The sequence below is a fragment of the Notothenia rossii genome, assembly GCF_949606895.1.
Source record: "Notothenia rossii genome assembly, chromosome: 12".
NCBI classification, from domain to species: Eukaryota; Metazoa; Chordata; class Actinopteri; order Perciformes; family Nototheniidae; genus Notothenia; species Notothenia rossii.
Window position 1 is genome coordinate 13,912,745 of NC_136911.1, and position 21,840 is coordinate 13,934,584.

Genomic DNA, 21,840 nt, shown 5'->3' on the forward strand with positions numbered 1-21,840 from the left:
GAACGTTTTATAAAGAACATCTTAAATGTGTTACCAAACAACGTCCAAAACACATCCTTAGAATGTTGCAGGCAAAACGTTCCACCTTTGTTAACATATCACATTAAAGGAACATTTTATAAAACACTTTCTGTCATCTCAGGCCTCAATAACATCCTGAAAACATTTTCAGAATGTTGCTTTGAAAATGTTCTTCATTTGTTATCATGTAACAATGAGGGAACGTTTTATAAAGAACATCTTTAATGTGTTAACCAACCACGTCCAAAACACATCCTTAGAATGTTGCAGGCAAAACGTTCCACCTTTGTTAACATATCACATTAAACGAACGTTTTATAAAAAAAACGTTCTGTCATCTCAGGCCTCGATAACATCCTCAAAACATCCTCTGAATGTTGCAGTTAAAACGTTATGTCTTAGTTAACCTTAAACCTTATAGGAACATTATTTGAAAAAGTAAACTTCCTAAAAAGGTTCTTTGAACATCAGATTAAAACGTTTCTTTAAAACCTTATTAGAACCAATAGGTAACGTTAACCAAAGTTGTGAGAACGTTCCCCGCTAGCTGGGCAGCCACTTCACCTTCACACCTCTTTCTGTGATCATTTAGCAACATCCACAACTTCTTGTCTGAAGTAATATGAGATGCCTCTATTTTAGCTGGCTCTTCTTTGGAGGGCAATTCAGGGAGCAGGTAAGTAATTGTTTGCAGACACTTTGTGAGTTCCCTGACACACCGGGGACACATATTTATGTATAAAAGACATCAAAAAGTGCATTTTGCACGATAGGAGACCTTTAAAGTAATTTGGGATTTAAAATAGATGATTTGACAGCATTTATCATTTTCATAAAACCTCATATTCACTGGATAATGATGATGATGATGATAAATTAGGAATGATGCCAGAGGGGTCTCAGACACAGACCTACTGAATCAAGCACCACCAAGGAAGAAATGACCTCTCAGGAGGAGAGTGAAGAGAGCTGGGAGGAAAGCTTAGCTGACCCAGACAAGACCTAAGGCTTTTCCAGTATTCCCAGAATGCTCCTGAATGTTGACCAGTCGCAAAATGTACCAAGCAACATGACTGGATGGCTCCCTTGTGGCATAAACGATCAAGCTGTTGCAACTGAACAGCACATCTAGAGCAGTGCTTGAATTGGGCCGGTACTCACCGGTACGCAGTACCGGCACTTCTGATTTTTACCCATGTGGTACCGGCACTTCTTACCGGTACTCAGCCGCCAGCAATATACGTATATATTGTAAACACAACGCAGCGCAAATGTGGGTCTGACTCTGCCTCACAGAGGGTGACTGGCTGTCTACATGACGTGGCCTGCCATTGCCACTTTCATACAGATCATACTAATGCCCTCGATTGGTCTCTGTGTGTCATTCAAGCTCGGGTGGGTATGTGTTGGTGTATGTGTGGCGCGAGCGAGCGAGAAAGCGCGCGCACCGGTTACGTGTATTGTTGTTAGCATCTGGTGCTAGCTAGCTGCGCTAACGGATATCAGGAGCTTTTTCAACAACAAGGTAGAGGGAGAGTCCTTTGCTGTCAGACTGAGAGGCTGATAACTACAGCTCTGGTGAGGTAAATTACTCTCTGAGTCTTTAGATAGTTAACTTAGTTTAAGTTATCTCAGTGGGTCTCAAACGGTTTGGTCACCATTTATGTAAACACATATTTCCCTTTGAGGGGGTAGTGATTAGTAAAATATGCATGAATAATACAAACAAAATGTTAACTAGGTGAAAAAAGGTAAGATAAACTTGTTGAGAGCTAAAATTAGTCTTTGCTGTTGCCTCAAAGAGGAGCAGGGGGGAGAGGAGGGAGACAGGAGAGGCCGATTCAGGAGCCCAGACACACTCACAACTATAAATGAACCAAAAACAAATAAATAAACAAGTTTCAATGTTTTTTCATATTGGATATTGTATGTTATTGGTTATGGCCATGTACTTATGATTTTATGATTATTTAAATGTATACATTTTTGTTTCATATGGGTGTAGTCTCTTTATTTCCCCCTCAAAATGCACCAGATTGATGCATTTAAGTCCAACATTTAAAAAAAAATCTTACCGGGGGAGCATGCCCCCGGACCCCCTATAGGATTTGAGGCCCGGCCGCACTGTTCCCAAATAAATTTGCAGTTTTTTTAAAATAGTAACCCATCTCCATATGTTTCTTTTTGGGTAGTAGATTTAAACTAGAGGGCTATCACTTTGTGCAGCAACGCTATTGACAAATAAATCCAGCAAAATGGCACAAAAAACTGGTAGTGGCCTCAGGGACGAGGAGTCATTTAACCAGCCAGTAGGAGTCAAGCTTTACTTTCTTTTATATCCATAAAGAAAAAGTAAATCTGTTTACAGTTGTTTCATTATGGATGTTGAGAGGTATCCATATATCTCTTCATTTTGCTCTCAAAGTGCACCAGATTGATGCATCTAACTTCAATATTTAAAAAAAAATGTTCCCGGGGGAGCATGCCCCCGGACCCCCCTAGACTAGAGGGTGTCAGGTCCACTCCCCACTTATAAAAATAGCACTTTACCACTGCACCCCCTCTAATCTCAGATGCACCCTGAGTCATTTTGTTTAAGTACAGTGAGCCTTTCTAAAATATACAGTAAAGAGACAAACCCACCAGCATTATAGGATATACTATGACTTTGTGCCAAATACTTGTTGCTGATTTAGAGTACTGGCACCTTTTTTATTCCAATTCAAGCACTGATCTAGAGGCTACTCAATACTCAAATGTCCCCTCCTCGACTCCTCCGTCCTCCGGTAGTGACTCGGAAATGAATTTCAGCGCGCCATTTTGAAGGACATCTAATTTCTCTAAATGCACACCGAGGACCGAGGATCGAGCGTCGAGGAGGCTCTCTGGAGGAGCTATAACCGAGGATACAATGATGGTTCCTCCACGGATGCATTTCCGGGAACGGTGGAGACGTGACGCACGGCCGGACTTATCTCAGCCAATGACAGCTCTGCATGCATCCCTGGATATTATTTTAAAAACTGCTTTCATCGCGTCGCGATGTTTCCAGAGAGAACAGCTTAGAGGTCCGTGCAGAAAGCAGAGCAGTTTGTATAATATATATCACTCAGTATAACAGGCCTACTCTCTTTATTTGCTTTAGTTTAGTAGATAACTACAAACAAAGATTCGATATTTTTCTAAGACCATTTAGTGCTTCACATAATACAATACACAACGGCTGTAGCCTGATAATGCTTTAGGAGCTGTAGGTGTGTGTGGTACAGTGTGTAGGTGTGTGCGTGGTACAGTGTGTAGGTGCGTGTTGTACAGTGTGTAGGTGTGTGTGTTGTACAGTGCGTAGATGCAGTGGACAGACGGGTCTCATTTGGTTTGGTGTCCTCTGCTTACTTTTAATACTTGTAAATACAACTTTTGGCCCGTAGTTTCAATTCCCCATTTCAGCGACCAGAGAGAGTGGGGGGGGGGGGGGGTATATCCAGTCTCTGATTGTGTTACGTTATTATGAGAGTGCTCTCATACTTTAAATTGTATATATTTATATACATATATGTGTGTGTGTGTGTCCGCATCTGTAGCCTGTTATTGTCTCATTATACCGCATTGTTAATTAATCAAAGTAAATATATAAGTGGTCATGAACACATCTGTCCATCAGACAGAGTGCTGCTGTGCCTCCTGTCATCATTAATGGACGTCTCATTAAAATGACCCCTCAGAGGAGAGGAGTTCTCATTTCTCTAACCGCCTGCTGCTTCCCCTCCTCGGTCCTCCACTCGCATCTCCTGTGGGCGGGACTAAAGAGATTTCTCAATACTCAAATTTCCCCTCCTCAACTCCTATCCTCGACTCCTCTCCTCGAGACTTGGTGACGCCCACAGGAGATGCGAGCGGAGGACTGAGGAGGGGAACCGAGGAGAGAGGAGTGGAAGCAGCAGGCGGTTAGATAAATGAGAACTCCTCTCCTCTGAGCGGTCATTTTAAAGAGACGTCCATTAATGATGACAGGAGGCACAGCAGCACTCTGATGGACAGATGTGTTCATGACGACTTATATATTTACTTTTAATTCATTAACAGTGCGGTATAATGACACACACACATATATTTATATAAATATATAGGCTACAATTTCAGAATTAAACAAGTATGAGAGCACTCTCATAATAACGTAACACGATCAGAGACTGGATATATCCCCCCCCCCCCCTCACTCTCTGGTCGCTGAAATGGGGAATTTAAATTACGGGCCAAAAGTTGTACAAGTATTAAAAGTAAGCATAGGACACGCAACCAACTGAGACCCGTCTGTCCGCCGCATCTACGCACTGTACAACACACACACCCACACACTGTACCACACACACACCTACACACTGTACCACACACACACCTACACACTGTACCACACACACACCTACACACTGTACCACACACACCTACTGCTCCTAAATCATAATCAGGCTACAGCCATTGTGTATTTTATTATGTGAAGCACTAAATGGTCTTAGAAAAATGTTGACTCTTTGTTTGTAGATATCTACTAAACTACAGCATACAAATACAGAAAGTAATGTAGGCCTGTTATACTGAGTGATATATATTTTACACACTGCTCTGCTTTCTGCACGGACCTCACAGCTGTTCTCACTGTAAACATCGTGTCGCGATGAAAGCAGGTACTAAAATAATATCCAGGGGATGCCTGCAGAGACGTTATTGGCTGAGATAAGTCCGGCCGTGCCTCACGCCTCCACCGTTCCCGGAAATGCATCCGTGGAGGAGCCGTGGAGGATGCATCAGTGTCTCATCGGTTAGAGCTCCTCCAGAGAGCTTCCTCGATGCTCGATGCTCGGTCCTTTAAGTGCATTTAGAGAAATGAGATGTCCTTCAAAATGGCGCGCTGAAATTCATTTCCGGGTCACTACCGGAGGACCGAGGAGTCGAGGAGGGGAAATGTGAGTATTGAGAAACCTCCTAAGTCTCTTGTTTGCAACAATACTTATTTGGGCTCCACCGCCAAGGTCGGTGGTAAACGCTTCCCTGATATCACATTTTAAATCTTTAAGATCATTATCTGCCGAGGGAATTCACTTTTGATTTTGTCTTTTCACATTCCTCTTGTTGCAAAAGAATAAAATAATCTACTGTTTTTTGTTTTTCATGTAGTGTAATCCATTGAGCTACAATGTCATTTAGATGGGCTGCCCATCTAAAACGTGAGGCCCTATGCAAGATTTGTCATTTGTTGTACAAATCTGGCTTTATGACTCACATCAAGGTGTTAGGAACCTTGACAGACACTTGGACTCAAACGCATGACTCAAAAGAAAGTTTGTTCAAAAAAGTCTTTACTTTGGAAAAGTATAAAGTTCAAACAAAAATCACTCCTGAGAGGCAAAACGTAGCAAAGCAAATTACAAACTAAATAAACTTGACTATGGTCACAAAGTACAATAATCTCTTGGCGAGACAAGCTGGCTCTCTAAAAGGCACAAGGCACAAGACGAACTGGCACAGGACAAAGGGAGACAGGACTATTTATACATGAGGTAAGGGGGAACAGGGCGGGAAAACACACAAAGGGAGGAAGTAAGGGGACCTGAAATGAGAGACAAGAGGTAAGTACAAAAATAAAACAGGAAGTGCAATGACAGGACTAGACAGGTGAACAGAAAGACTTGACTAAACATAAATCTAACCTGGGCTATGAACTAAACCTGAAATAATAACATGAACCTGATTAACATGACATGAATAATTTAGCAGACATGACGGGATGTTACACAAGGTTGCCAGGGGTTAATAGGCTGTATACAAATTGTTTATAGGCCTAATGACAAAATCCAACAAAAGTTGTATGAGCCAGCAATCAATCAAGATATTACTCAAGCATTGGAAGTTACCTTTACTTTACAAACAATGTTTCATTAGAATATCCATTGACTATTTGGCCTGTGTTGATGATATCTCTTTACAGTTATGTTCGTGACAGGGCATCGCCAAAGAGGTCAGATTATTGCACTGTTAGATTCTTTCCTGCTTTGTTCATTATTTCTTTGTGTACGTGACATATAATAAGACATCCTCAAATTGGCAGTCATTGCAGGTATTTGTTTCTTATCTTTCCTTCGGCCCACTTCCATACTTTGGCCTATTTGTTTCAAATGTCCTGTCTTACTATCAAATTTTGCCAGATTTGTTATCTATGTGTTAATAATTAAAAGATTTTGAGTTTGACTCTGCAATCTAGGGGAAATTATCTTTAAATCCCTTTTGTCTCCCTGTGTCAGGTTTCTGAGACTGAGGAGGAAACATAACACCCTGCTGCCAATTAATGAATTATTTAGTATAGTTTCCGGTCTATCAGAGACTCTGCAAAAGGCCATTAATAATAATAATAATAATAATAATAATGGGTTTAATTTATAAAGCACTTCATATTTGACTTCAAATCCCGAAGTGCTACAAGCAGTGAGCATGAACAGTATAAAAACAGTACACAACACGGTAGAATGAATAAAAAGCAATAAAAAACAAACAATGAAAATGAAATAAAATAAAAGGGTGGTAATAAATAAAAGGTCTAGGGAAAGGCTCTATTGAATATATGGGTTTTGAGGCCTTTTTTAAAAGCTTCCATGGTCTGTGGTGCTCTTATGTGGTCGGGGAGAGCATTCCACAGACTGGGAGCAGCCGAGCAGAAGGCCCGGTCTCCCATAGTACGGAGCTTGGTCCTGTGTGGTCTGAGGAGGTTGGAGTTGCTGTAACGGGTGGTCCGCAAGGAGGCATGGGGGGTGAGGAGTTCCTTGAGGTAGGGACGGGCGGTTCCATGGATACACTGGTGGGTGAGGACGGAGACCTTGAATTCGATCCTCAGTTCCACGGGGAGCCAGTGTAGTGATTTAAGGATGGGGGTGATGTGATCATATTTGCGCACCCTCATCAGGATCCTAGTAGAGCTGTTCTGAATCTACTGGAGCTTCTGGATGCTTTTGTTAGGGATCCCGATGAGGAGTGCATTGCAGTAGTCCAGCCTGAAGGAGACAAAGGCGCGGACTAGTTTTTCGGCGTTAGACAGAGTGAGTGTGGGGCGGAGTTTGGCGATGTTCCTGAGTTGATAAAAGGAGTTCTTGCACAGCTGTTTAATGTGAGCCTCAAAGGTCAGATGGGCCTCCATTTTCACACCCAGGTTGGTGACTATTGAGGAGAGGGTAATGTCCTGGCCGGAGAAGATGATGGTGGTGATGGTGGATGACCGAACCTGGTGTGGGGCGCCAACTATAATGGCTTCGGTCTTGGAGCTGTTGAGTTTCAGGAAGTCAAGGACACATCAAGGACACGCCCAGCTGTCTTCATTCTCCGCAGCTCGCCGGTATACCAAGGGGCTGAGCGCGAGAAGGTGACCATCCTGGTTTTGAGGGGGGCGTGCAGATCAAGGAGACTGTTAAGGGACTGGTTGTAATATTCCACTGACTCATTTACTGATGAAGTTGGTGGAAGAGAAATGCTGGAGGTCAAGGATCATGGTGTCCGGGTTGATGTTCCTCAGGTTCCTGAAGCGGATTTGGCGTTTGGGATTGCTGAGTGGGGACTGGAAAGACAGCTCCATAGAGATGGTCTTGTGGTCAGACACCCCCAGGTCATACACAAGCAGATTGCTGATGGGGGCGGAGTTTGTGATGACCAGGTCGAGCGTGTGGCCCTTGGCGTGTGTGGGGACATCAACATTCTGTATGAGATTGAGGCAGTCCAGAAGTAGCAGAAACTCAGTGACAAAGTGGCAGGAGGGGGAGTCGACGTGAATATTAATATCTCCAAGTATGATAATATTGGCAGAGGTTGTGCATAGCGTAGTGAGAAGGTCTTGTATCTCTGGGATGAAGGGTTAGGGTTAGGTATTTGATTCTGATTGGTCAATTTGAATATGGATAGCAGGCCATCACTAATTATATCAGAATATTGCTTAGCTATGATCATGTGGACACATCCAATCATAAAAATCTGAAGAAATGCTGGTCAATTGCAACATTTCTCAAACTTGAAAATAACATATTTTCTTATAATGTTTGAATATATTTAAGGAGCATGGAACTTTGGATGCTTGGATAATGACTGAATTCCATTCATCAATCCATCTTCTCCCGCTTATCCGTGGTCGGGTTGCGGAGGTAGCAGTTCCAGCAGAGAGCCCCAAACTTTATTTTCCCTGGCCACATCAACCAGCTCTGACTGGGGGATCCCAAGGCGCTCCCAGGCCAGCGAAGAGATATAATCCCTCCACCTGGTCCTAGGTCTACCCCTTGGTCTCTTCCCAGCTGGACGTGCCTGGAACACCTCCCTAGGGAGGCGCCCAGGTGGCATCCTAACTAGGTGCCCGAACCACCTCAACTGGCTCCTTCCGACGCGAAGGAGGAGCGGTTCAACTCCGAGTCCCTTCCGGATGACCGAACTTCTCACCTTATCCCTAAGAGAGACACCAGCCACCCTGCGGAGAAAACCCATCTCGGCCACTTGTACCCGCAATCTCGTTCTTTCGGTCATGACCCATCCTCCATGACCATAGGTGAGGGTAGGAACGAAAATGGCCCGGTAGACAGAGAGCTTTGCCTTCTGGCTCAGCTCCCTTTTCGTCACAATGGTGCGGTAAAGAGACTGCAGTACCGCTCCCGCTGCTCCGATTCTCCGACCCATCTCATGCTCCATTGTTCCCTCACTCGAGAACAAGACCCCGAGATACTTGAACTCCTTCACTTGGGGTAAGGACTCATTCCCTACTTGGAGTGGACAGTCCATCGGTTTCCTGCTGAGAACCATGGGCTCAGATTTGGAGGTGCTGATCCTCATCCCAGCCGCTTCACACTCGGTTGAGAACCAATCCAGTGAGTGCTGAAGGTCGCAGACCGATGAAGCCATCAGAACCACATCATCTGCAAAAAGCAGTGGTGCAATCCTTAGTCCACCGAACCGCAGACCCCGTCCCCCACGACTACGCCTCGAAAGCCGATCCATGTATATTACAAACAGGATTGGTGACAAAGCGCAGCCCTGGCGGAGGCCAACCCTCACCTGAAATGGGTCCGACTTACTGCCGAGGACCCGGACACAGCTCTCGCTTTGGGAGTACAGGGATTGGATGGCCCTGAGTAGAGACCCCCTCACCCCATACTCCCGCAGCACCTCCCACAGTGACTCCCTGGGAACCCGGTCATACGCCTTCTCCAAGTCTACAAAACACATGTAGACTGGATAAGCGTACTCCCAGGCCCCCTCCAGGATCCTTGCGAGAGTAAAAAGCTGATCCGTCATTCCACGACCAGGACGGAATCCGCATTGTTCCTCCTCAATCTGAGGTTCGACAATCGGCCTGACCCTCCTTTCGAGTACCTTAGAGTAAACTTTCCCGGGGAGGCTGAGTAGTGTGATACCTCTGTAATTGGCACACACCCTCTGATCCCCCTTTTTAAAAAGGGGAATCACCACCCCGGTCTGCCACTCCTTCGGTACTGTTTCCGACTTCCACGCAACGTTGATGAGACGTGTCAACCATGACAGTCCCTCAACACCCAGAGCCTTCAGCATTTCTGGGCGGATCTCATCCACCCCCAGGGCTTTGCCACTGTGAAGTTGTTTGACGACCTCAGTGACCTCCCCCCGGGAGATTGGTGTCGATCCCCCGTCATACTCCAGCTCTGCCTCTAACATAGAGGGCGGAGTTGTCGGGTTCAGGAGTTCCTCAAAGTGCTCCTTCCAACGCCCTAACACTCCATCAGTTGAGGTCAACAACGTCCCATCCTTACTGTACACAGCTTGGATGGTTCCCTGCTTCCTCCTCCTGAGGTGTCGGACAGTTTTCCAGAACAACTTTGGTGCCGCCCGAAAGTCCTTTTCCATGTCTTCTCCGAACTTCTCCCACACCCGCTGCTTTGCCTTAATGACTGAATTGTCACTAGTAAATACAAGTAAAAGACAGAAAGGCCTAGAAAAAAGTTCAGAAAAGTAAAAAAAACATTAAAAAAAAGGGCTGGATGACAGGGAAATCAACAAAAATTATAGAAGACAGATATTAATTAAACCCTGACAAAAATGGTTTGGAAAAATGGCAATGTTTAACTTTGAATGGAAATGACCTAATAAGCTAATGACCGACTTGCTGCACATTTTCCATTACTTTGACAAAATTATTGTCACTGATAATAAGATAGAGATCTGAGATTAATGTTATAATTAATTATCATTAATAGATATAATCTTTTTATCAATAAAATCAAAAATGATATAATTTACACACTATCATAAACTATCTTTCAGCAGTCATAACCGTAAAAAATGTAATTAGTGACATATGTGAAACATGCCAAAGGGAGATGTTAACACTTCATTGTTCTGATGACTCTTGATTTCTGTAAAACAGACATTTTAATGTGGGAATATTCTCTCACACGCAAGCTTACGATAATGCAGTTATGTGGTTGTTATTATATGTGGATTATTATCTAACCACATTTAAGCACTGGGATCGGAAAAATAGGAGGAAATGAATGATTGAACGTTTTGTTTTTCCAATTTCAATAATGACTAATGAGAAGGTGTTTTGCCTATTTCTGCTATAAAAGACTATGATTCTCACGATGTTAATCTAGGCTTATCAAACTACCTGGTTGATTTAGTTTTTTGTCATCTTCCTGCTATTTTGCTTTGTCTTCCTCTTGTCTGTTTGTTTTTCATATCTTCAATGTTTATCTAAAGATAAAGTGTAAGCCAAATACTTTATGGGCGGTATAATGGAAGCTTGGGTAAAATAAATAGATCTCTGATAAGCACATACAAGTAAACCAAAAGCAAACTGTGGTGTCTCATCAATTGTGTTTGTTGTGTTAGTTTTATGTCTGTCATTTCATGTTTAGTCAGGTATTTATGTCACTCCAAGTCTAGTCAGGTTTCTATCTAGAGTCAGGTTTTCATGTTACTTCACGTCTTGTCTCTCTATTTTATGTCTGTCATCTCTAGTCAAGTCCCCATGTTTCATGTCATGTCTCATTTTCCCTTTTCCTGTTTTATTTTGTACTTACCTCTTGTCTTTCTTTTGAGACCTTGTTACTACCTCACTTTGGGTGTTTTCCCGCCATCGTCAGCGTCTGCCCTGCCCCTGATTGTTTCCACCTGTTCCCAATTCCCTCATGTTTAAATAGTCCTTGTCTCCCTTTGTCTTATGCCAGTTCGTCTTGTTTCAGTCTGCTTCATATGTCCAGAGACCCAGCGGATACCAGAGAGGAGAGTTTTGTTTTTTTTATTTCAAGAGTTTCGTTTTGTCCTCGCAAGAGTGATCTTTTGTTAATACTTTGTTTTATTTTTCTCATTAAAATATGAGTCGTTGCATTTGAGTCCAGTATTTTTATACCCCGTTCTAACACAAACTCCTGGAACTTTAGTTTAAAAGTATTCAAACCAATTTGTGCTTCTCTTTTGAATAACTTACATGTGTGTCATCTCATAAGTGTTATTACTGCTAGCGACTGGAAATGAATGTGTGACATGAGTGAGCTAGAGCTATAGACTTTATGAAAAAAATAAAAAAACACTCCCCATAGTGAAGCCTATAATCAGCAGCCCTTACTGTTAGATCAGAGATTGGGTATCAGCTGATTCAGGGAGGCAAGAGCAGAGAAAACTGGAAACTTGTCATAATTATTTTCTTTTTGACATTTGTTCTTTGTGATTAATTATAACTCATGAAATGTTTTTCCAAATCCCCCGAGAGCTAACAGCCCCAATCACTAATGTTGGTTTCATTGTTAGGAACCTGACTCAAACACTTGGACTACAAGGTTCAAAATTCAAAAATTCTTTACTTATATAGAGGCAAAACTTAGAAAAGCACACTGCAAGAACATGGAACTAAATAAACTTGATTGTTGAATATAACTACTGTCCAAAGATTCTTGGTTTAAAACGATGACTCTATTGACGACAAAAGACACAAAGCAAACTGGCACAGGACAAAGGACTATATACTGTACACAAGAGGTAAAGGGACACAAATTAAAACAGGAAGGGCAATGACAGACAGTGCAAGGTTATATAAACTAATCATGAAACATATAACATACAGTTGCAAAAAAAAGTATGTGAACCCTTTGGAACTACCTGGATTTCTGCATAAATTGGTCCTAAAATTTGTTCTGATCTTCATCTAAGTCACAACAATAGACAAACACAGTCTACTTAAGCTAAAACCACACAAACAATTATATGTTTTTATGTTTTTATTGAACACATCATGTAAACAAAAAAAAAAAGTATGTGAACCCTTGGATTTAATAACTGGTTGACCCTCCTTTGGCAGCAATAACCTCAACCAAACGTTTCCTATAGTTGCATATCAGACCTGCACAACGGTCAGGAGGAATTTTGGACCATTCCTCTTTACAAAACTGTTTCAGTTCAGCAATATTCTTGGGATATCTGTTGCGAATCGCTCTCTTGAGGTCATGCCACAGCATCTCAATTGGGTTGAGGTCAGGACTCTGACTGGGCCACTCCAGAAGGCGTATCTTCTTCTGTTGAAGCCATTCTGTTGTTGATTTACTTCTGTGCTTTGGGTCGTTGTCCTGTTGCATCACCCATCTTCTGTTGAGCTTCAATTGGTGGACAGATGGCCTTAAGTTCTCCAGCAAAATGTCTTGATAAACTTGAGAATTCATTTTTCCGTCGATGATGGCAATCTGTCCAGGCCCTGAGGCCCCAAAGCAGCCCCAAACCATGATGCTCCCTCCACCACACTTCACAGTTGGGATGAGGTTTTGATGTTGGTGTGCTGTGCCTTTTTTTCTCCACACATAGCGTTGTGTGTTCCTTCCAAACAACTCAACTTTGGTTTCATCTGTCCACAGAATATTTTGCCAGTAGTGCTGTGAAACATCCAGGTGCTCTTTTGCAAACTTCAAACATGCAGGAATGTTTTTTTCTGGACAGCAGTGGCTTCCTCCATTTTATGACCAATTTATGCAGAAATCCAGGTAATTCCAAAGGGTTCACATATTTTTTCTTGCAACTGTAAACCATCAGTAACTTATATGTCTCAACATAAGGTCTTTATCACAAAATCTTTGGGACAGGTGCTGCATACAAATTCATACGTGTTTTTTTTTTAACAATGGTGAGCTGAATTGACCCCATATCTTATCCATAATCTATTCTGACATTGTGGCTAAGTGTCTTCTCCCCAGCACAGTCATTTATTCCCATGATCATTCCAAAGGTGGACATCATTACACAGTTAGTACAAACGGTCATTTTCAGCTTATTATATTGTACACAAACTAATTGAAACCTGTCATTATGCTGTCTTCACCTACAGTAGATCTTACAGTACGTGAGTAATATGAAATGTCAACACAGGTTTCTCACCCTTTTGTGACTAGCTCAAAAGCTTTCCTAAGCACATCTTTAAAACATGCAGTACGTCTTTAAATATTCTACTGTCGTCATTCAGGTGATATATGTATACTTTAACAATGTTTGACACACAAACCAAATGACATAAATGAGTGGGGACAAAGAAAATTAAAAAGCATTGTATGAGAGAGTTATTAGGAATTATATATCTTAAGGCACTGTGAAATGATGATTGACACATGAAAAGGCCTCTCGTGTTTTACACTGTAGAGCAGGTTTTTAATCAGGTGGTTTCCCTTTTGCCGGTATCATGTTTACCCATAATGCACGCACATGCCAGGCGTGGTGATGATGAAATAGAATCATACCACCATCTGCAGACAGTGGCAAGTTAATTGACGAAGAATGAAACAGGGAATAAACGAGATAACGAAAGCTCTGAAATAGTTATTTTATTTCCTTGTTCCATGAAGAAGTTGGTTAAAGTGAGCATGCTAAACTGTGTCACTTAATATTTCGGGAATAATCTATGCTTTTCATCTTGAGGTTTCTAGGTGGAGATTTGCATATAGCATTTGGCTTAAAATAGTACATTGTTTAAACTTCACAATAATAGCTTTCCTTTCCTTAATGTTTCTGTAATACTGTGGGGCTAATGAGCTGCAATAATTCATTCAGGGTCAGAATATATTAGCCCATAGTCATACTCAAAAATTCTCTTTAGGATTTGAGTTAAATTGCTATTTTGATTCCTGCCTTACAAACAACATTTAAAAAAACAAATTAAATTGTATATCCAGTCTTTTCAACTGCCTGTACTGACCATTCTGTCCATTTTATTGATCATTTAAACTTGTTCAGGGACCGCTGACATCTTTTTAAGGCAGATGGACTTTGCCTGAACAAGTCAGGAGTAAAATTGTTTTATCTCTTAACATATTCAACTGCCTGCGTCATCAATCTGTTCCCTCTCCCGAGGACAAGTGACAAGAGGAATCAAAACAGGAGAAAGACACAACACATCGCTCAGAAAACCTTTAAGAAGTATCACTGCATCGGCCTGAGGAATGTTTTTATTATGGGAGACCTATGACACAAATGGAGGAGTCTCCACCGCCCTTCTTCCCCCCTATCAACACCTTTGAGGATACTCTTCCTTCACCCCACAGCTCTCTCTACTCTCCGCTCACCCTTTCACCCTTGCCCACCTTACTGGAGTTCAATGACCACAAGAAGGAGATACACAGGGTTGGCACCAAGTCCTTCCTGGAGTTAAATGACTGCCTGAAGGCAATAGACAGGGTTGGCAGCATGTCCTTGACCCCCGCCCCTCAACGACGCCCACCACAATCACCGAAGCAGAGACACGCACCATCTCCCCTGTCTTCATCACCATGCCTACGTCAACCACCTCCCCCCTTCAAGAAAGCATCTGCTGTCTCTGAAGCCTGATAAGGATGTGTATGTACAAAACGCAGCAAACTCTAACTGATATGTGCTGGGTCCAGGCTCAAGGGCGTATGGCACTCTCAACTCTTTCCAGGACATGCCGGGGTCCTGCCTGCCAGTAGCTTTGCTGATATCTGTGTTGATAGGTAATAGATGAAGAGCGGTGAATCAGCTTAGAAACAGGAAGCGCTCAAACGTTTGTGTGAATTTATCAAATTTAGATTAAAAATCTGACTGATAGTGTATTTAACTAACTTAAACTAGATTTATTAAATGTCAGGTCTTTGGCAGGAAAAACATTTTTAATCAATGATTTTATCACTGAACACAATCTCGATGTTATGTTTTTAACGGAAAATTAGATTGAACAAAATAACAGTGCAGCTTTTCCTATCGAATAAACCCCTCCCAACTTTAGTTTTATGGGTCAGGAAATAATGCATAAGAAAGGAGGTGGAGTTGCTATTTTGTTCAACGATTCCCTTCAATGCAGGAAGACATCTTATAGGAACTTTGCTTCTTTAGAATATGTGGCCCTTCAGCTGAAATGCTCCTCTCGAGCTCTGTTCCTAAATATCTATAGACCACCCAAATACTGTGCAAGCTTTTTTGATGACTTTACTGAACTGCTGTCTATAGTCTGTATTGACTTTGACCGTCTAGTCATTGCTGGTGATTTTAACATCCATGTTGACAACCCCCAGGACAGAGGGGCTAAAGAACTGTTATGTGTTCTTGATAACTATGGACTGACTCAGCATGTGACGCACAATAAGGGGCACACTCTGGACTTAATTATCTCAAAGGGTCTGAATATCTATAAGGTTGTGGTGACTGATGTTGCACTCTCTGATCATTCCTGTGTTTTCTTTGAGAGCTCTATTTTTGTTCACAAAGCAATATTTAACGGAAAATACTAGGGGAATGTTTACTCATAATTTTTCTTCGTCACTTGCCCATGCTAACATCTCAGTAAATGAGCTAGTAGATCGTTTTAATTCAAAATTTAAAAATGTTATAGATGCCATTGCTCCAACTAAGGTAAAGGAAGTGACTGGCAAGAAAATATCTCCATGGAGAAAGGCCATGACCGTGAGAACAGAAAAAAGAGTGTTGAAAAGCTGAACGCATGGTCAGTAAATGTACTTTACACACATTGGCAAACACAATCTGGCACTAAAAGTTAACATCAAAGGGGCAACATTTTGTATTTATTTCAGGTTTATTGTAGTTTTTAAGTATTCAATGAAATACACAGCACATACACATAAGAGCTGGAATAAAAAACAACATTTAAATAGAGGTACTCAGAGAGTAGAACATATATGTTTATTAAATAAGGTTTTACAGAAGAGGAAAAGCAGATTAGCTTTGTTTGTTCCATCTTTGCATAGTTTTGGAAGAATTATCCACTGAATTATTAAAGTATTCAACCTAAAACTAGAACATTTGGAGCCCTTTTTCTTGTTTTACATAGTGTTTACATACTGACCAATCATTCTGAAGGCAGGAAAAGAAACAAATGGTTTTATCTCGATTGATCCTACATGTTTGTATTATTGATGATTATTTGACATTACAGATATGGTTGTTAAAATACTATGCATGTGGTTTTTGTCAGAGAACAATGGCTGTACTTGTAATCATTATTCCAAACAGAAGGCGTGTGAATCTAGTCCTGCAGCATAATGGTTTATCTTTAGTCCAACTGTATGCTGTTATGAAGGAAAGAGGAACAATAAAGTCAACAGAAATCGGGAGGGGTAAGACTGAAACCAATTAACATGTTGAATTAAGTTTCTGTTATTGAAGTTTTGAGTGGATCACACTGAATATATTATGCCAAAGGAGCAGTTTAAAAGGTTTTTATGGACATTGTGATTCTCTGTGAATAATCTGAACACAAAACGTTTACTGGGGGGATGACATTTTCTTACTAAAAAGATCCTGCATTGAGTGTCACTTAAACATATTTCTGATTGCTATGATGGATTTTCCTCTAAAAATTCTGAAGCAAAGTTCTCAAGCATGAGCATCAATACATATTTAAGTGCGTGAAAAGATATATAGAGTTCTGGCTGCACTAAAGCGCTTTGGTCTGGTCCAGTCTGTGACCATAGAGATGTACAATCAAACTAAGATTCAGTACATAAAACGTTCAGAATACAACATGATAAGGCACTGGGGAGAGAGAAAGAAAAAACATAATGCAAGCAGGACTGGTAGTGTTGATGTGTGCGTGTTTCTGCCAAACAGAATCCTCCAGATTTGTAGTCTACGTATCCCATCATGCATCATCTTCCGAGCATTCGTCACCCCTCAGCCTCTCTCGCTCTCTGTGCCGCTGGATGGCCCGCCAGATGCGGCAGAGGACTCCACCCCTGGAGAAAAGAGGTTTGTTGAGGTTGCATCATCATGAAATACATTCCAAACAACTGCCGTTTTCCCTTGTGTGTTTGCGTGAGTGGAAAATCCGTAGGTGTTCAAATATCTGAAGGCATTCAAAAGTTACAACATCAAAGAAAATTGGCCCTTCAATAGTTTTTTTTTATCTGTCAGTCAGTTTATACAGATTTATAGTTTATAGATTTGTTATCTTCACGGTCATATATGTATTTTTCTTACTCCTTAATGTTGGTTTATTAGCATTTCTATTTTGAGATGTTTATATTTTAGAATGGTTTATTTCTACTCTTTTAATTTGTTATTATGTCCAATTCCTTGTTTTGTTTATGCTGCTGCAACATGTTTCTTTCTATCTAAGTACATCTTATCTTACAGTACATCTTATCTTAAAAAAGAAAACTGCACCATACCACTTAATTTACCTTGTTTTTGACTATAATAACTTATATTATTTCACCCATCCAGAGGTGGAAAGTAGTGGAGTACAAATACTTCGTTACTGTACTTAAAGGTCCCATGTCATGGCCATTTCTACTGATCATAATTCCATTGTTGAGGTCTACTAGAATAGATGTACATTGTTCAATGTTCCAAAATCACATTGGTTTTCTCCTACAGCATCTCTGTATAGTATGTGTATTCACTCTCTGTCCTAAAGGCCCAGACTAACCAAACTGACACCAAAGAACACGTCCCGACGGAACACGACTGTTGTCGCACTGGAACACACCGCAAAGACTTCAGCCGACGGCCAAGTAGCACGTACGAACTGCGCATGAGTGAGTGGCAATAACTCTCCTTACCAGCAGGCGGCGGTAGTGTGTATTCATCATTCAAAAGAGGCAACCAGAAGACAGACGGCGTGATATATACAAACAACAAATAGCTACATGGATGCTACAGCTCGAGCCAAGCAGCACAGGGATGAACTATGCCAATATTTTAATAGTATCGGTGCAGTGCCTTTTCAGTGGGACAAGATATAGCAAATGGACTTCCGGTTGGACGAACATGTGAGGGCTGCGTTGTCTCGTTCTCCCACGACTTTACTTTCTACATTTAATTTAAAACCACCGAAGTTGAGTTAAACCCGTATTGTGTGAACATAATTTGGAATATAGATCAGAAAAAGCCGATGTGATGCCGAAATCTGCATTGAAAACGGAGACGAAACAGGCAAAAAATACCGAAACTGCTGTCTCAGACATGGCTAGCATAATTAGCCTGCTTGAAGAGCACATTTGAGCGAGCTTTGAGCGAGCTCTGAGCGAGCTCTGAGCGAGCACAGAGGGAGCACAGAGGGAGCACAGAGCTAGCATTTCAGCTGACTTCAAAGCTGCCTTTGCGGTACTGGAGGCGAAGCTGAACCAAACACAGACCACAGTAGCAGAACATGGGGAACAAATAGACTCTCTTGAGACCAATGCCAATCTGCAAGATCAGCGACTCCGTATACTCGAGGAGAAGTGTGCGGTATTAGCAGATAGCAATGCTAAACTGGCTGCGAAGACCGCAGATCTGGAAGGTCGGAGCCGCAGAAATAACATTAGAATCATTGGACTTCCTGAGTCTATTGAGGGACCCCGGCCTACAACCTACTTTTCTGAACTTTTGGTCGAGCTGCTAGGCAATGAAACTCTCCAATCCCCTCCCGAGCTGGACCGTGCACACAGAGCGCCGGCTGCTAGGCCGCAGCCAGGGGCGGGACTGCGACCTGTGATGTTGCGGCTGCATCGCTACCAAGTCAAGGAGCTGATTGTCCGGGAGGCCCGCAAGAGACGAGGGGATCTCCGCTACCGTGGGACACCAGTGCAGATCTACGAAGACTACACAAGAGGTTCTCGAACAGCGGGCGAAATACCGAGACATCATGTCAAAGCTGTACAACCTAGGCCTCAGACCGGCTCTTCTGTTCCCTGCTCGCCTGCAGATCACACTTGGAAGCGGGGCTAAGAAAAGGTTCCCCTCGCCCCTGGAGGCTGTAGCCTTTGCAGCTGGCTATGAACGCGAGCCGGCTAACTAACCACTGATGTTGTGCTAGCTAGGCTAAACCACGCTAGCGCTGCATTGATGGTGGACTGGGTACGTTACAACCGTTATGTTTGGACACAATTGATTGCATAATCTAACATTACCTAGCCATGACAGCGCACAATGCCACATGTGGTCTACATTTATTTTTTGTATGATTACATTTTTGTATTTACATTATATACCCGGGGTGTTTTTTGCAGTTTTTCGAATTTCCTTGTTAACTCGTGCTGTTCACAATTGTTTCTGGGCACTTTATAGCCGTCGTTCTGTTGGGACGTAATTTATTTTATAACTAACGTTGCTCGGCCATGACAGCACATGATGTGACATGTTTACATCTATTTTTATTTAATTTAATTGTTTTCATTTTTGTATTTACACTCTATACCCGGGATGTTCTTGCACTTTTGCAATGTTCTTGTTAACATTTGCTGTTCACAATTGTTACACTTACTAAGGAGTTTGTATCTGCATGATGTGGGTACTGAGACACCTTGAAGAAGGAGAGATGATTCAGGTAGGGAAGTTATTGCCAATTTCATTTGCTGATGGAGCTCAGGGGTGGGGAGGGAGGGGGGCTAGGGCATGGGAGGATTTGGGAGGGAGTAGAGGATGGGAGGGAGAGGGCGGGAGAGGGTGGGGCATTTATTTTTGATGGGGCTATAGGTTTCCATTTGTTTGAGGCAGCTGTTTCATTTACATTCTGTTTATGTACACTGTTCTCTCCATTTTTAGTTGTGGATGTTCTAGGGCTGTTCTTACACCTTCGATGCTGTACACGGTGTCATGGCTAATGTAACTGGTACAGGGACTGGTGGTGGACAGGTGGTCAGGATACTCTCTTTGAACACTGGTGGGTTGAATGCTTCGGTGAAACAAACAAAGATTATGACACATCTTAAAAACCTGAAGGCGGATATAATGTTTATACAAGAGACACATCTATGTAAATCTGATCAGCGAAATCTGAATAGGCCGTGGATTGGAGAAATGTTTCATTCACAATTTAACCTAAAGACAAGGGGCACAGCCATTTTAGTTCGGAAAAAAGTCAATTTCACCCTTACTAATACAATTTTAGATCCAAATGGACGTTATGTCATCATTTCTGGTACACTTTATCAGAAGCCGGTCATCTTAGTTTCTGTGTATGCTCCCAATTTGGATGATCATAATTTTGTGAAGTCGCTATTCTCCACCATCCCCGATTTGAATTCCCACCTATTGATACTGGGAGGAGATATGAATTGTGTTATAGACCCAGCACTAGACAGATCTAGTTCCAGAACTGTGGCGCCCTCTAAAACGGCACAAACTCTCTCTGCTTTTATGGACCACTATGGCTACGTCGACCCGTGGAGATTTTTACACCCCTCGGCTAGGCAATACTCTTTCTTTTCCCATGCACATCGTTCATACTCTCGCATAGATTATTTTATTGTTGATAAAACATTTATTTTGTCGATTGTCTCTGTTCAGTACTCACCGATAACTGTATCAGATCATTCAACTGTGATCCTGGACCTTCACTTTGATCATAAGCCTAAGGAATTTAGATTCTGGCGTCTTGACCCTCTTTTACTTTCTGATGCAGCCTTTTGTGAGTGTATTTCGGAATCAATTACATTCTTCTGTGAGACCAACCAAAATGAAGAGACCTCTGCGTCCCTACTCTGGGAAACCCTTAAAGCTTTTCTTAGGGGTAAGATCATCTCGCATACGTCTCATGTTAATAAACTTCGTAGAGCACGCCAAAGAGAACTGGAAGAATCTATCATTAATCTAGACAACCAACTATTTTCCAATCAATCACCTGATCTATTTAAAGAACGGATGGGGCTCCAAACAGAACTTGACCTTCTCCTAACAAGAGAGGCTGAACGACGACTCCTACATTCACAAGGGTCTATATATGAACATGGTGATAAAGCTGGCCGTCTCCTGGCCCACCAACTAAAGGCTAGGGTTGCCTCGAACCAAATCACCCAGATTCGGGACAGGTTGGGCTCTCTCACTTCTGACCCGGGAGAGATTAATAACATCTTTAAAACCTACTACTCTCGTCTCTACACGTCTGAATCCCCTGATAACGAAGATCAGCTACATACATTTTTGGATAAATTAGATATGCCCAAGATTTCGACTAACGACCAACAGACACTAGATGCCAAACTGCAGCTCGCTGAGATTAAAGAGGCAATACAGTCCATGAACAGTGGCAAATCACCGGGACCTGACGGATACCCGGTAGAATTCTACAAAAAATTCTCAAATCAACTGTCCCCATTATTATTAGATATGTTTAATTTGTCGTACGACCAAGGCTCACTGCCGCCCACCCTTAAACAAGCCTCTATCTCTCTGATCTTTAAGAAGGGCAAGGACCCGTTGAGCTGTGCATCATATCGCCCAATCTCGCTCCTTTCTGTATATGTGAAAATACTTGCGAAGATTTTTGTTGAAGATATTATACCCTCCATCATTTCGGAAGATCAGACAGGATTCATAAGGGGGAGGCCCAAACACAAA

The 21,840-nt window shown here is 42.1% G+C and overlaps 1 protein-coding gene across 8 annotated transcripts in view; it reads right to left on the reverse strand.

Moving 5' to 3' along the window:
* Positions 1–21,840, reverse strand: part of map3k15 (mitogen-activated protein kinase kinase kinase 15) — a 158,340-nt gene that overhangs the window by 107,947 nt on the left and 28,553 nt on the right. The window lies entirely within an intron of this gene.